The 13,485-nt window shown below is 53.2% G+C and overlaps 1 long non-coding RNA gene across 1 annotated transcript in view; it reads right to left on the bottom strand.

The window, feature by feature from the left end:
* LOC119965119 overlaps positions 1-13,190 on the bottom strand; it is a 270,840-nt gene extending 257,650 nt beyond the window's left edge. The window contains exon 1 of the long non-coding RNA XR_005460433.1: positions 13,007-13,190. This is a non-coding gene — a long non-coding RNA (uncharacterized LOC119965119). The remainder of the gene's footprint in view (positions 1-13,006) is intronic.
* Between the last annotated feature and the right edge of the window lie 295 nt (positions 13,191-13,485).

Raw genomic sequence — 13,485 nt, forward strand, 5'->3', positions numbered from 1 at the left:
CAGGTGACCTATCTCAAGTGAGTCCTTCCCCCCCTCCAGATGGACCAGATGTCCATTCTGGTACAGGATGTTCATCTGATGGTTCTGGGCATTCCAGAGCCGTTCCCAACCCAGACACCCGTGAGAACACCTCGGAGAAGAGCCCCAAGGAGACCAGCATCAAGGCTATCACCCACAGCTTCTGCCAATGCAGAGGCACACACCTCAGTGGGCGACAGTAGTGGCCAGGCTTCTGTGGCAAAATCTGGTGAGCACCACACAGTTGCTGATACACATCAGGTGGAGGCAGGAATATCCAAGGGGACAGCAGTCAGAGGTCTGCTGGATCCCAGGACTCAGCCAAGTGAGATCCTAATGCCGAGCCTCTGGACAAGGTTACCCCAGAGCTTATGCAAATGCTAGGGTATGGCCATGAGATTCAGGAGGGGGTGTCAGCGACACTCGGCTGCTGCATAGTCGACTGGATGAGTCCCAAAGGCTACGGGCACAGGAGCTGATGCCAGCATTCCTTGGCACTAAGGCCTATGCTGCTGGGGTGGAGACCACAGTGGAAAGCCTGCAGCATGAGGTCAGCATCTTAAGTGCTGATATCCAAGACATGACTCAGTCTGTGACGGCCATGGCTGATGGCCTGAACATCATGTCCCAGTCACTGAGGGACATGTCGTAGACGTAGGTGGACATTGCCGAGACACTTCAGAGCATGGCTAAGTCATGGAGGAACATCGCTGAGGGCATTGATACCATGATGCAGACAATGGGGAGGTACCAGACCAGCTGTGCCGGAAAACGCAGAGGCTTCCGTGCTCACTCCAGATGCTTCTCCATTTCATGGAGGCCCCAGGGCCCCACGGGCACCCTCAGGGAGTAGGAAGTTCTGGAAGTGAACCTGGGGCTCCCACCAAGGAGTGGACGGCAGTCTCCATTCCAGCCACAGATCATGAAAGCAGTAGGCTACCTCCATATCCGATGTGCATCGTGGGGACACACCTAGCTGTAACAATAGACCGCATGAGATAAAGTACACTGAGGATCACTGCAGGGGGCGGGGTCACTATGTGTAGCTAGGGGCAATGGAAATGTAAAAGGTGCACTGTTAAAACATGTTAGGGGCGGGATTCTCCAACCCCCTGCTGGGTCGGAGAATCCCCAGGGGGTAGCGCGAATCCTGCCCCGCCACTCCGATGTCTGCTGCCCTATTCTCCGGTGCCGGTTTTCGGGTGGGGGCGGGTCGGGGGCGTTGGCATCGGCCCCCCCAGGCAATTCTCTGGGACCTGATGGGCCGAGCGGCCATCGGTTCCTGGCCAGTCCCGCCGGCGTGAAATGGACATGGTCCATCATGGCGGGACCCGCAGGAACACGCCGGCCAGTCTGCGCATGCATGGAACCACGCCGGCGGTTCTGTGCATGCACCAACTCACGCCGGCCCTTCGCTGCGGTTTGGCATGGCGCCAATCCCTCCGGCGCCGGCCGAGCCCCCGGAAGTGCGGAGGATTCTGCAACTTCAGATTGGCCCAATGCCGGAGTGGTTTGCGTCGTTCTTGGCGTCGGGCCATTCATGCGAATTGCAAGAGAATCCCTATATGTGAAGCCCCTTTCATGTTAATCTTCTCAGCGGGCCTGCCTGCACCCCCACCCCCTGTTGTCCCTGGCTCCCCCCACCCCCAGGGCACAGTGGTCCAACATCAAAAGCCCCAAAGCAGACCCCATTCAGAGGACGGGTGTGAGCGTACTGTCAGCAGACAGACAGGAGTCAGACTTTGACAAGCTGAGGAACACCAGAGCTTTCCTCACAACGAGTGATAATCAATCCCATGCCTTGTATACTGCCCCGCTAATAGTGCAACACAGGCCCATCCCCCTGGAGTGATGTTACACAGAACCTTGTCAGGTGCAACACGGTAGTCAGGGAATGGGGATGGGGGAAGGACAACAATGAGGATGGGCAAGGAGGGGGGAAATGAGGATGGCGGGATGGGGATAGGTGAAGGCATGGGAAGGGGAAAGTGGGGGAGGGGGGAATATGATGGACAAAGCCTCGTCTAATGACGATGTGCTGGTTTAGCACACTGAGCTAAATAGCTGCTTTTTAAAGCAGACCAGGGCAGGCCAGCAGCACGGTTCAATTCCAGTACCACCCCCCCCCCCCCGGACAGGCACCGGAATGTGGCGACTCGGGGCTTTTCACAGTAACTTCATTGAAGCCATGGGACAATATTTCAACTTCATTGAAGCCTTGTGACAATAAGCGATTTTCATTTTCATGTGTTACTAGTTGGTTGTTCTATGTATCAATGCCATTCTCCGTCCTTGAGCTGCAGCTACGCAGGCCCTCTCACACCGCCCAATCTCATCGCAACCAATCCTGGCATTCACATATTCCACTGCCGCTCAAGGTACAGTTGACCAAACTTGACTTCCAGCGTGTTTGACCTGTGTTGATGTGCGAGTTATATGCAGCACTCACAGCATCAGCAATCTGCAAAGAATTTCTTCAACATCTTCATCAGGTGGTTCTTCTCGATCAATGTTGCGCACCAGGTCCCACAGAGTCTTTGTGCTTAAAATCTGATTGTCTTCTGGACCCATGTATCCCCCTGATCCTGGTGTTCCAGGTTTCTTCGGAAAAATTGTCCTTCTTTCAGGCTACAGAAAAAGAAGGAAATCACAGCAGCAACCTCACGGTATTAGCAGCTACAAGCTGCAGCAAGCAGTAAACACAACCTGCAGCACCACTTGTGAACATTTTGTTTACCAAACGGTCAACGATACCTTTATACAAAGAATTGAAAACCAACTCCTTAACAGTCCATAAACCACACTAATCATTAATCAACAAGGAAGAGGCACAATGCCATACACCCAGAAGTTCCTTTCCGTTGCAAAATATCGATACAAACACAAAGCTACAATAGTTCATTTGTACAAAGAAAAGCAAACACGCTGTATCATCACGCAGATCCTCAAGAGAATGGGGGATGCTTGCATTGCAGTCATTTTAGGTATCAGTCTTTTTCCAGGAATTTCCGTTGTACAGAGATGGCCTACTTTCATTGGAACCAAAGCTCGGGATCCACATTCACCGGATTCACCGATTTCACGATTAACACTCAGGACAATCTGCGGCCACATATACACACTTCACTCCCCACACACACACAAACACACACACCATCCCAGCCAACAAGATGGCAGTGAGGAGAGTGGCCCCGAGATTCACAGACGCTGATCTGGCGACGCTCCTGGATTCAGTGGAGGTGAGGTGTTTGACCCTGTACCTGACTCGGGATGAAAGCCGCCAGCTGCAACCATTCGCCGTGCCTGGTGGCAGAGGCGGTGAGCGCAGTCAGCAACACTGTCCAAACCGGCCTGCGCAACATCACCAGGGTGGCCAGGGTGAGCAGGCAGCACTGTACCCCTGGCACTAACCCCTTGTACCACACATCTGTAACCCGACTTCCCCTCCCCCACCCCACAACCCGGAGGTCGGACAAACCCCCACCCTGCACCACATACCACATCCATACCAGATACCAGGCCGGCTGCCCTGGCTAGTGAGGCCACCAGCTACCCAACCCCTGGACTCCATGCATCTGACTATCTAACACTTTCATTTTCTGTTCCCTGCACCCACCTTCCCAAGAGAAGGCCGCTTATAACCCCGGGTACGGGGGGAAACTGGAAGGGGACCAGCGGACCTCCGGCCCTTACCGTGAGAGAGCAGAGTGCCCTGGATGTGGGGGGTGGCCCAGAGGAAAGGGCTGTCACCAGCGTGAAGGTCGGCCGCAGACAAGGAAGTGAGGCCCTGCTGAGTTGCGGCTCCCTGTGACATGTGTGTCAACGCCGCCGCGCCCCCCCCCCACATCACGGTAGCATAGTGGTTAGCATAAATGCTTCACAGCTCCAGGGTCCCAGGTTCGATTCCCGGCTGGGTCACTGTCTGTGCGGAGTCTGCACGTCCTCCCCGTGTGTGCGTGGGTTTCCTCCGGGTGCTCCGGTTTCCTCCCACAGTCCAAAGATGTGCGGGTTAGGTGGATTGGCCATGCTAAATTGCCCGTAGTGTCCTAAAAAGTAAGGTTAAGGGGGTTGTTGGGTTACGGGTATAGGGTGGATACGTGGGTTTGAGTAGGGTGATCATTGCTCGGCACAACATCGAGGGCTGAAGGGCCTGTTCTGTGCTGTACTGTTCTATGTTCTATATGTTCTATCACACCACTCTCACCATCACTCCCACACCATCACACTTACCCCACAACACTCTCACTGTCGCCCTCATCCTCACACCCATACCACCCTCACCAAGCCCCAAACCACTCTCCCCCTTATCCTCATGCCCACCCTCACCCCCACCCTCGCCCCCAGCAACCCCACCACCCCCACACCCCTCCCGGCCCGCAGTCTAATCATGCATCTTGTCTTGTGTCTTGCAGGACCTGCTGGTGATGGGGCACATCTATCTGGTGTCCCCCGCCCTCAGCCAGTGCCAAAGCTGGAGCCCCCCTCCCCCATGAGCCATGCACTGACAAGAAGAACAGCTCGGATGGCAGCCCTCAACCCGAGACTGAGGACACCCTGGAGGTGAAGTCTGAGGATGTTACAGATTTCCTGTCACAGCTGTCTCCAACACCCTCCACCATCCCAGAGACACTTACCTCGGTTGGGCACTTTAGTGAAGAGGCTCCTGGGACACGATCTGCTCACCACACACAGATGCTCCTGTATGGCAGGTGGAGGTAGGAACACCCATGGGGGTGGACAGTCAGAGGGCAGGCCGACCCTAAGGACTAGCTGCCATCCAGATGGATTTCGGGTTGCTGGAACGGACAGTCCCATTGATTGTGGAGATGCAGGTACAGAGCCAGTGACTATATTCGGGGATGTCGCTGAGCATCCAGCACCTGCAGGCTCAGGAGGAGGTGTCCATCCATGTGCAGGAAGTGGCGCCGACAATCCGTGCCACCCAGGCCAATACCGCACGGGTGGCGTCCACGGTGGAGGCATTGGGGGCGACGGTTCCAGCTATGGATCAGATGTCCAAGGCCTGGGGTATTCTGTGCAGGCCCTGGCCGAGGCCCAAGATGTGCCTGCCGCCTCACAGGCAGCCATATGCCAGAGCCACTTGGACATTGCAGTGGTGCTTCTGAGCGTGGCCCAGTCACAGTGGGCCATGGCTGAGAACGTCAGTGGCATTACCCAAGTGCTGGCCGACGTGGTACAGACCCAGAGGGAGATAATCTGGTCCCAGAGGGAGATGGCGCAGTCATTGGCTGATGTGACACAGACCCAGAAGGTGGTGGCACAGTCAAAGGGTGATGTGGCGTAGTCCCAATCAGATATAGTCCACTCCCTGTGCTCCCTGGCCATGAGCATGCAGACCCTGGTCGAGACCAGAGCGGACCTACAGGACTGACAGCACCAGGTGGTGGGAAAGTATCACCTTGCAACCCTGTAGCCCGGGAGCCAATGGGCACCTGAGGGAGCAGGAGGTGATGGAGCCCGTGACGGTGTCTCCCATAGGGGATGTTCTGGGACACCAAAGCATCTCGGACTCCCCTCCTCCTGTCCCTGGCACAACTTGTGGGCTGCGGGCAGAACAGCGTGGCACCATGCCACCTGGGACACGCAAGCGGCAGCCAGGCCCCAGGAGATGGGCGGCGATGGGGATCCAGGTCACAAGGCAGGAATCACAGCAGGCCGCCTCCACTCCTGATGTACTGTCAAGGGATCCACCAAGACGTAATGTTGGCGTCTGTAAGGCTAGAAAGTTAGACACCAGTTAAGTTGGCATGAGTGCAGGGCACAGCTTAGTGATAGGGTTAGGGCACAAATCTGTACACATGTTGTCACATTAAACATCTGTTCACACTGTTACAACCTGCCTTGGTGCTCCATCAGATGGGTATGAGGCGCACATCGTGGGTGGCCGAGGCCCCCCCCCCCCAACACCCCTCCCCCCCCCAACACCCCCCCCCCCCAACACCCCCCCCCCCCAACACCCCCCCCCCAACACCCCCCTCCTACCCCCTCCCACCCCCCGCCCCCCCACGACCGTCCCCATCACTGTCATCTCGGGGATTCGATGGGTCCGTGCGATGGAATGGCCACCTCGCATTCAGGGATCACCCAGGTGGATGGTGGAAAGTGCTACTGTGGACAGGAATCAGATGTTGTCAAATTATGTGGAGCACCAGAGCTCATTGCAGAGCGGGTTGCCATCATCCTCCATCCCATGAACCAGACCTAGTGTTACTGCCAATCCAGGGCCCAAACCCAGTACTGCGGCAGGTGTTTATCACGGAGGTTGCAAGCGGTGGGGGGGGGGGGGGGTGTCTGTGCCCCTGGCCAGTTACCCCCATCGAGACGGTGAACCTGGAGGCGATCAAAGCGTCCCGTGTACGTTGGCCCTGGCACACACATTATCCGGCTTCCCGCGCCTGCCTGGGCCTCATGTTCTGTCCAACCTCCACCTACCCTCATCCACCTAGTCGAATACTGATAATCTTTCTTGTCACAAGTCGGCTTACATTAACACTGCAATATAATTACTGTGAAAAGCCCCTCGTCGCCGCATTCCGGCGTCTGTCCGGGTACACGGAGGGTAATTCAGAATGTCCAAATTACCTAAAAGCACATCTTTCGGTACTTGTGGGAGGAAACCGGAGCACCCGGAGGAGACCCACACAGACACGGGGAGAACGTGCAGACTCCGCACAGACAGTGATCCAAGTCGAGGATCGAACCTGGAACCCTGGCATGGTGCCAACAGCGCAAACCACTGTGCTACCGTGCCGCCCATATGTGTTCATCCTCCTCCTCCAGCACGTCACCGCTCTGCTGCGCGATGTTGTGGAGAATGCAGCAAGCTACCACTGTGCAGACAACCAACACCATCAGCATCATAATGGAGGGCCCCTCCAGAGCGGTGCGGGCAGCTGAGCTGCATCTTCAAGGTGTCAAAGCAATACTCGATCACACTACTGGTTGCAGCATGGGAGTCGTTATAGTGGATCTCGGCATCAGTCTGTGGCCTCCAGTTAGGCGTCATCTGCCACGACTGCAGTGATAACCTCTTTCCCCCAGGGGCCAAACCCCCAGCGGTGGGGGGGGGGGGGGGGGGGGGGGCATCTCGAATATGTCAGGAATCGACAAGTGTGCCAGAATGTGCCTGTGTATAGTGTGCAGATGTGCATTATACACATCTGATGGTCACATATCAGCATATGGAACCCCTTTGGTTTGGGTAGCATGGTCTGTCATCTGCAGGTGCTCGTCAGGGGACGCGCATTCCATCGATCATCCCCTGCACCCACGGCATGTCAGCAATGACAGTGAATTCTGCTGCACGGGTATCATGGTGGGTTCTGTCCACATTGTATTAGATGTATTGAACCGAGTGGGCATAGAGTGCCTCCGTGATGGCACGAATGCACTGTGCACCGAGATCCGTGAGATCCCGGACAGGTTCCCACTCGACGCTTGGAAGGATCCCGTCGGGTAAAGGTTTAGGGCGACCGTCACCTTGACGGCCACTGGGAGTGAGTATTGTACCCCATACCCCCGCAGTGCCAGGTGTGCCCTGATCTGGAAGATATGTTGCACTGTCCCCCTGCACAGCCGGAGTCCTCAACGGCATGCCCAATCCGGCAGGTCCTCGAATGACAGGCGGTGCCGGTACACACAAGGCCTCATCCTACGCCTCCTTGGCACCTCCTCCTCCTTGGCCTGTTGGGCGGCTGGCTCTTCATCCTGGGCAGCTGCCTCATGGTCCGTTTCTCCACGCTCCGCTGCTGCACTTTTCGCTGCCGCACTCTATGCTGCTGCATGCTTCTGCTGCTGCTTGCTTTGCTGCTGCACTCACCGCTGCTGCTCTCTCCACTGGTACATTCTCTGCTGCTGCATGCTATTCTGCAGCACTCTCCGCTGCCACCGCACTCTACGCTGCTGCATTCTCTGCTGCATGCTCCGCTGTTGCACTCCCCATTGCTGCACTCTCCGCTGCTGCACGCTCTGCTGCACTCTCCGCTGCTGCACACTCTGTTGCTGCATGCTCCTCTGCTGCACTCTCCGTTGTTGAACAATCCGCTGCTGCACCCTCCACTGCTGCACCCTCTGCTGCTGCATGCTCTGCTGCTGCACCCTCCGCTGCTGCACGCTCTGCTGCTGCACACTCTGCTGCTGGACCCTCCGCTGCTGCACGCTCTGCTGCTGCACACTCTGCTGCTGCACCCTCCGCTGCTGCACGCTCTGCTGCTGCACACTCCGCTGCTGCACGCTCTGCTGCTGCACACTCTGCTGCTGCACCCTCCGCTGCTGCACGCTCTGCTGCTGCACACTCTGCTGCTGCACCCTCCGCTGCTGCACGCTCTGCTGCTGCACACTCTGCTGCTGCACCCTCCGCTGCTGCACGCTCTGCTGCTGCACCCTCCACTGCTGCATTCTCCGCTGCTGCACGCCCCGCTGCTGCACTCTCTGCTGCTGCACGCCCCACTGCTGCACTCTCTGCTGCTGCACTCTCTGCTGCTGCACTCTCTGCTGCTGCACTCTCTGCTGCTGCACCCTCCGCTGCTGCACCCTCCGCTGCTGCACTCTCCGCTGTTGCACTCTCTGCTGCTGCACCCTCCGCTGCTGCACTCTCCGCTGCTGCACTCTCTGCTGCTGCACGCTCCGCTGCTGCACTCTCCGCTGCTGCACGCTCCGCTGCTGCACTCTCTCCTGCTGCACCCTCCACTGCTGTACCCTCCGCTGCTGCACTCTCCGCTGTTGCACTCTCTGCTGCTGCACTCTCTGCTGCTGCACCCTCCGCTGCTGGTCTCTCCGCTGCTGCACGCCCTGCTGCTGCACCCTCCGCTGCTGCACCCTCCGTTGCTGCATGCCCCGCTGCTGCACTCTCTGCTGCTGCACCCTCCACTGCTGCACCCTCTGCTGCTGCACTGTCCGCTGCTGCATGCTCTGCTGCTGCACTCTCTGCTGCTGCACTCTCTGCTGCTGCACCCTCCGCTGCTGCACTCTCCGCTGCTGCACTCTCTGCTGCTGCACTCTCCGCTGCTGCACCCTCCGCTGCTGCACCCTCCGCTGCTGCACTCTCCGCTGCTGCACGCTCCACTGCTGCACTCTCTGCTGCTGCACTCTCCGCTGCTGCACCCTCCGCTGCTGCACCCTCCGCTGCTGCACTCTCCGCTGCTGCACGCTCCACTGCTGCACTCTCTGCTGCTGCACCCTCCGCTGCTGCCCTCTCTGCTGCTGCCCTCTCTGCTGCTGCACCCTCCGCTGCTGCACTCTCCGCTGCTGCACCCTCCGCTGCTGCACCCTCCACTGCTGCATGCTCTGCTGCTGCACTCTCTGCTGCTGCACTCTCTGCTGCTGCACACTCTGCTGCTGCACCCTCCGCTGCTGCACTCTCCGCTGCTGCATGCCCTGCTGCTGCACCCTCCGCTGCTGCATGCCCTGCTGCTGCACCCTCCGCTGCTGCACTCTCCGCTGCTGCACGCTCCGCTGCTGCACACTCTGCAGGGGCTTTAGTGGGCATTGCCCTGGGTAGGCTGCCTGATGCCCACTGGTGGATGGCGGTTGGGTGGGGGGTGTATAGCAGAGGGTGGGGTGGCTTGGTGGGGCCACGCAAATGGCCCGTGTCACTCTGCAGAACCAGGGACCAAGGTGAGTGGGGTGCGCAGCAAGATGGCTACCTTGGAGGCTGCAGGAATGGTGGTCCATGCCTGGACGCCACCCCAGTCCAGTAGGGGGGTAACCCGGCCATTCAGGCCATTCCACTGTTACCCAACCCCTCCACCTCCGACTGGCAGGGGCCCCCTGCACCCTGCCAGCCCAGCCAGTGTCCCGCCCGGCTGCCCACAGTCACGCCTCTCTGTGTCCTACCTCCTCTCTTGTTCTCATTAGCCACAATGCCTGTTTCTTGATTTTTAAAAGCCCAAGTGAACTGCGCCGTTGGGAATTCGGCCCATCGGAGGCAGAGAATCGTGGAGGCCCCGGAGAATACCGGGTCGGGCTCACTAATGATATGCGAACCGTGTTTACTGTGCGTGCGTTCTGGACTGCATTGATGCCGCAATCAAGGTGATGGAGAATTGCGATTGGAGTCAAATCGACGCCTATCGCAATTTTGATGTCAGAACCTATTCTCTGCCGAATCGCGTTTCCCGATTTCGGCATCAGCCAACGGAGAATCCCGTCCCAAATCTCTGAAAGCATAGCCCTCCTTCCAGGCTTAATGGAAGTATCAGCTTTGGTTGTGTGCTCCAGTCTCTTGAGAATTGAGCCCATAACCTTTGTACTGAGAGTTAAGAGTGTTCCCACTGAGGCAAAACTGACATTTATTTCAACATGGATTTGGTGGTTTTAGTCCACAATATGACATTTTCTGTTATTTGAGTTGACAGATGTCGTGAACATCCTGCATTCTCCAGTAAACAATTTACCGTGATTGGAGTTAATTATTTGACATGAGTGAAGCTAACTCAACTAGAACTGAAAATGAAGACAAGGGTTTCAGCTTGAAGAAAACCTGGTGGGCTTGCAAACATGGTCATCAAACTATTTACATGAGAAAAAGGCAATTATAGTCATATATTTTCTTACCTGTTCACACTCTGCCTATTTAGGCACTAATCCATATAAACAACACAAAGCACAGAAAAATGTTAGGAATTCCTTTTGAGGTGCTCATAATTTTGGGAATGCTACATTAAAGCAATTGCATTACACAACATTTCGTTAAATTACTCCACCCTCCTGTGTGTTATAGGCTCTTCTGCTTGTGCACATCTTCAGTGTTATTCACAACATAAATTAGGACAGAACCTAACATTTATGTGCCTTTCAAAAACACCTAGTTGGCTGTAAAGTGCGTTGGGAACATCCTAAGGTTGTGAAATGCACAGATGTCAACCAAGTCCCACTGATTGTTTTGGTTGTGGCTTCAACTCCAGAGACTTGAGTACATAATCCAGGTTGGCATGTAAGTGCAGTATTGAGGGAGTACTACTCTGTGAGGACTGCTACCTATTGAGGTACCTGTGATGATATGCATAAAGCAAGTGTGTACATAATGTTATGCATGACCTCTGACCATCAGGTGGCAGTGTAAACCCACCATGTGACCCTGTAGTCTGGGGAGTTGGGAGTAAGTCATGCTGGAGGATACAAGTATTTTGCAGTAATTCCACAATAGTTAGTTAATGTCAGTAGTTTATTATTTTATTTATCCTAGTTATGTTATCAAATAGTTGTTCCACAATAAATTATTTAAACTCAATGTTCTGCAGTTCATCATTCACTTCAGTCATTCCACAGAACATGACAGTACCGTCTCTAAGGTGAGGCATTGAACCAAGTTTTCGGGTTGTAAAAGATCCATGGTATTTTTCAAGGAAGACTTGTAATACTTGCTGTTGCTAACATATTTGTGGTAGAATATATAATCATAGAATATATAATCATAGGCTGACCGAAATAGTCGTTTGACGCCTTGGTGAATAATCATCTCTAAACTTAAATCACTGAAACAGGTTGTCCTGTCAATTCCCATTTTTGGGATATTGCTGCATGCTATGTTATGGGCCAAGGTTTAGAGAACCCCAAAGTGTATCATGGAGTTCACCTGACCCACAACTCTTACTGTATTGTGGTATGGGGAGCACACAGCCCACTCTACAGGTGTGGTACAGAAAAAATCAAAAAGTAATTTTTAAAGCAAAACAATGTTTATTCTATGAACTCAAGTTAACCTTTTTAAAACATACAGTGAACATCTTAGCAACTATCAATTCAAATACAACCACCAAAGAATACAACACCAAGTAATCCTCAACAACTTCCCACACAAAATCCAGAAGACAAAAGAAACACCTTTTAACAGAAGCACATCAGGTTTACATTCACTACTGAAAACATTTATAATTCTGAATTCACAAAATGATCAAGAGATATTCTTTTCATGGCAGAGAGATAAACAGTACACCTGCTTTGTCTGGCTTCAGCTCCAACACTAAAAACTAAACTAAAACAGACCCTGCAGCAAACAGCCTAAAATGAAAGTAAAAAGCTGACAGACAGCCCAGCTCCACCCACTCTCTGACATCACTGCAGTAATAAACACCCGTTACTTAAAGGTACTCTCACTACAGATACTTACATACACACCCATTTATAAACACCCATTTCTTAAAGGTATTCTCACATGACAGCTAATTGGCTGCTGTGTTTGCCTATAACACTGACTGCATTGCAAATGTGTTTGATTGGCTATAAAATACTTTGGGATATCTTAAAGTCATGAAAAGCACTATATAAACGTTCATTTTAAATTATTTGAATATAACATGAGGCATAATTTCATCAAATTTTGATATGCTTGTAAGACCCCTTGTAAAATGTTTTTTTGAAGGCATTTAATGATGACCTTTGTTTATACTTGTAATTTCTGTGCTGGGATTGTTTGCTCGTTTATTATTTACTTGGTAGTTGAGTATTAGCTGCACACAATGGAATTCCCGTACCAGCCTCCCCGGACAGGCGCCGGAATGTGGCGACTAGGGGCTTTTCACAGTAACTTAATTGAAGCCTACTCGTGACAATAAGCGATTTTCATTTAATTTCCATACTTTTTGTGGTTCAAAGCATAATTGAACAAGCGTGATGCTGTCTGGAGATGGAAATCATATACTATTCACCAGTGTGCTCATTCCTTACCTTGACGTGCATTTTAAAAAGAAATCTGAGTGTCTAGAAGAAAAATAACAGGGACTCGGCTAATAGATCAATCCTCTTAGGTCTACTGGAGTTGCTGTTGGAAGCATCTCATCACAGCTGAATTTTCCTTGTGGGTATTTTGATGGTGGCTGCATTTGTTTCAGTGTTCGGGTGCTGCTGGCAGTGTGGTGAATGTAGCTGAACAGTTTTTGAGCAGCATCTATGGCATATTGTGTTTGCAACTACCCCCCTCCCCACACACACACAGACCAGCTTCAATGCAAAATTAACAAATTTTTACCTGCACATCACAGCTTCATCCATTAACGTTTGTGCTAGATTCTCGGCACTTGTAAATCAGGGAGCACATTTGATGCATTGTCATGCTGAGCACAAGCAGGCACTGGGGAAATTTCTGATCTCAGCAACAATAAACATTCCTTCCTGCCAGTTCCCTGAGTAGGGTTTTTTGCAGCAGCATGGGGTTTTAATTTCTCCGGGTTTCCAGCGAACACATCCTGTACGCGACCATCTTGATGGATCAAAGCAATGTGATTTGATGACCAAAGAATTCCAATTTACAGTTTCTTATCATCAAATGGAACCTCAATGTTCTGAAACCAATGGCTAAATATTACAATGGAACAGAATTAACTGATGTTATCTATTGCCGTGTAAACAGTCAGCTCATTTTTACTGCGATATCTAATAATTCAGTGTTATTTAGAAATAAATCGTTACTTACTATGATTTTATCACAGTGATTTATTTTTTCATGCC

This window comes from Scyliorhinus canicula, chromosome 4, assembly GCF_902713615.1.
Source record: "Scyliorhinus canicula chromosome 4, sScyCan1.1, whole genome shotgun sequence".
Classification (NCBI taxonomy): domain Eukaryota; kingdom Metazoa; phylum Chordata; class Chondrichthyes; order Carcharhiniformes; family Scyliorhinidae; genus Scyliorhinus; species Scyliorhinus canicula.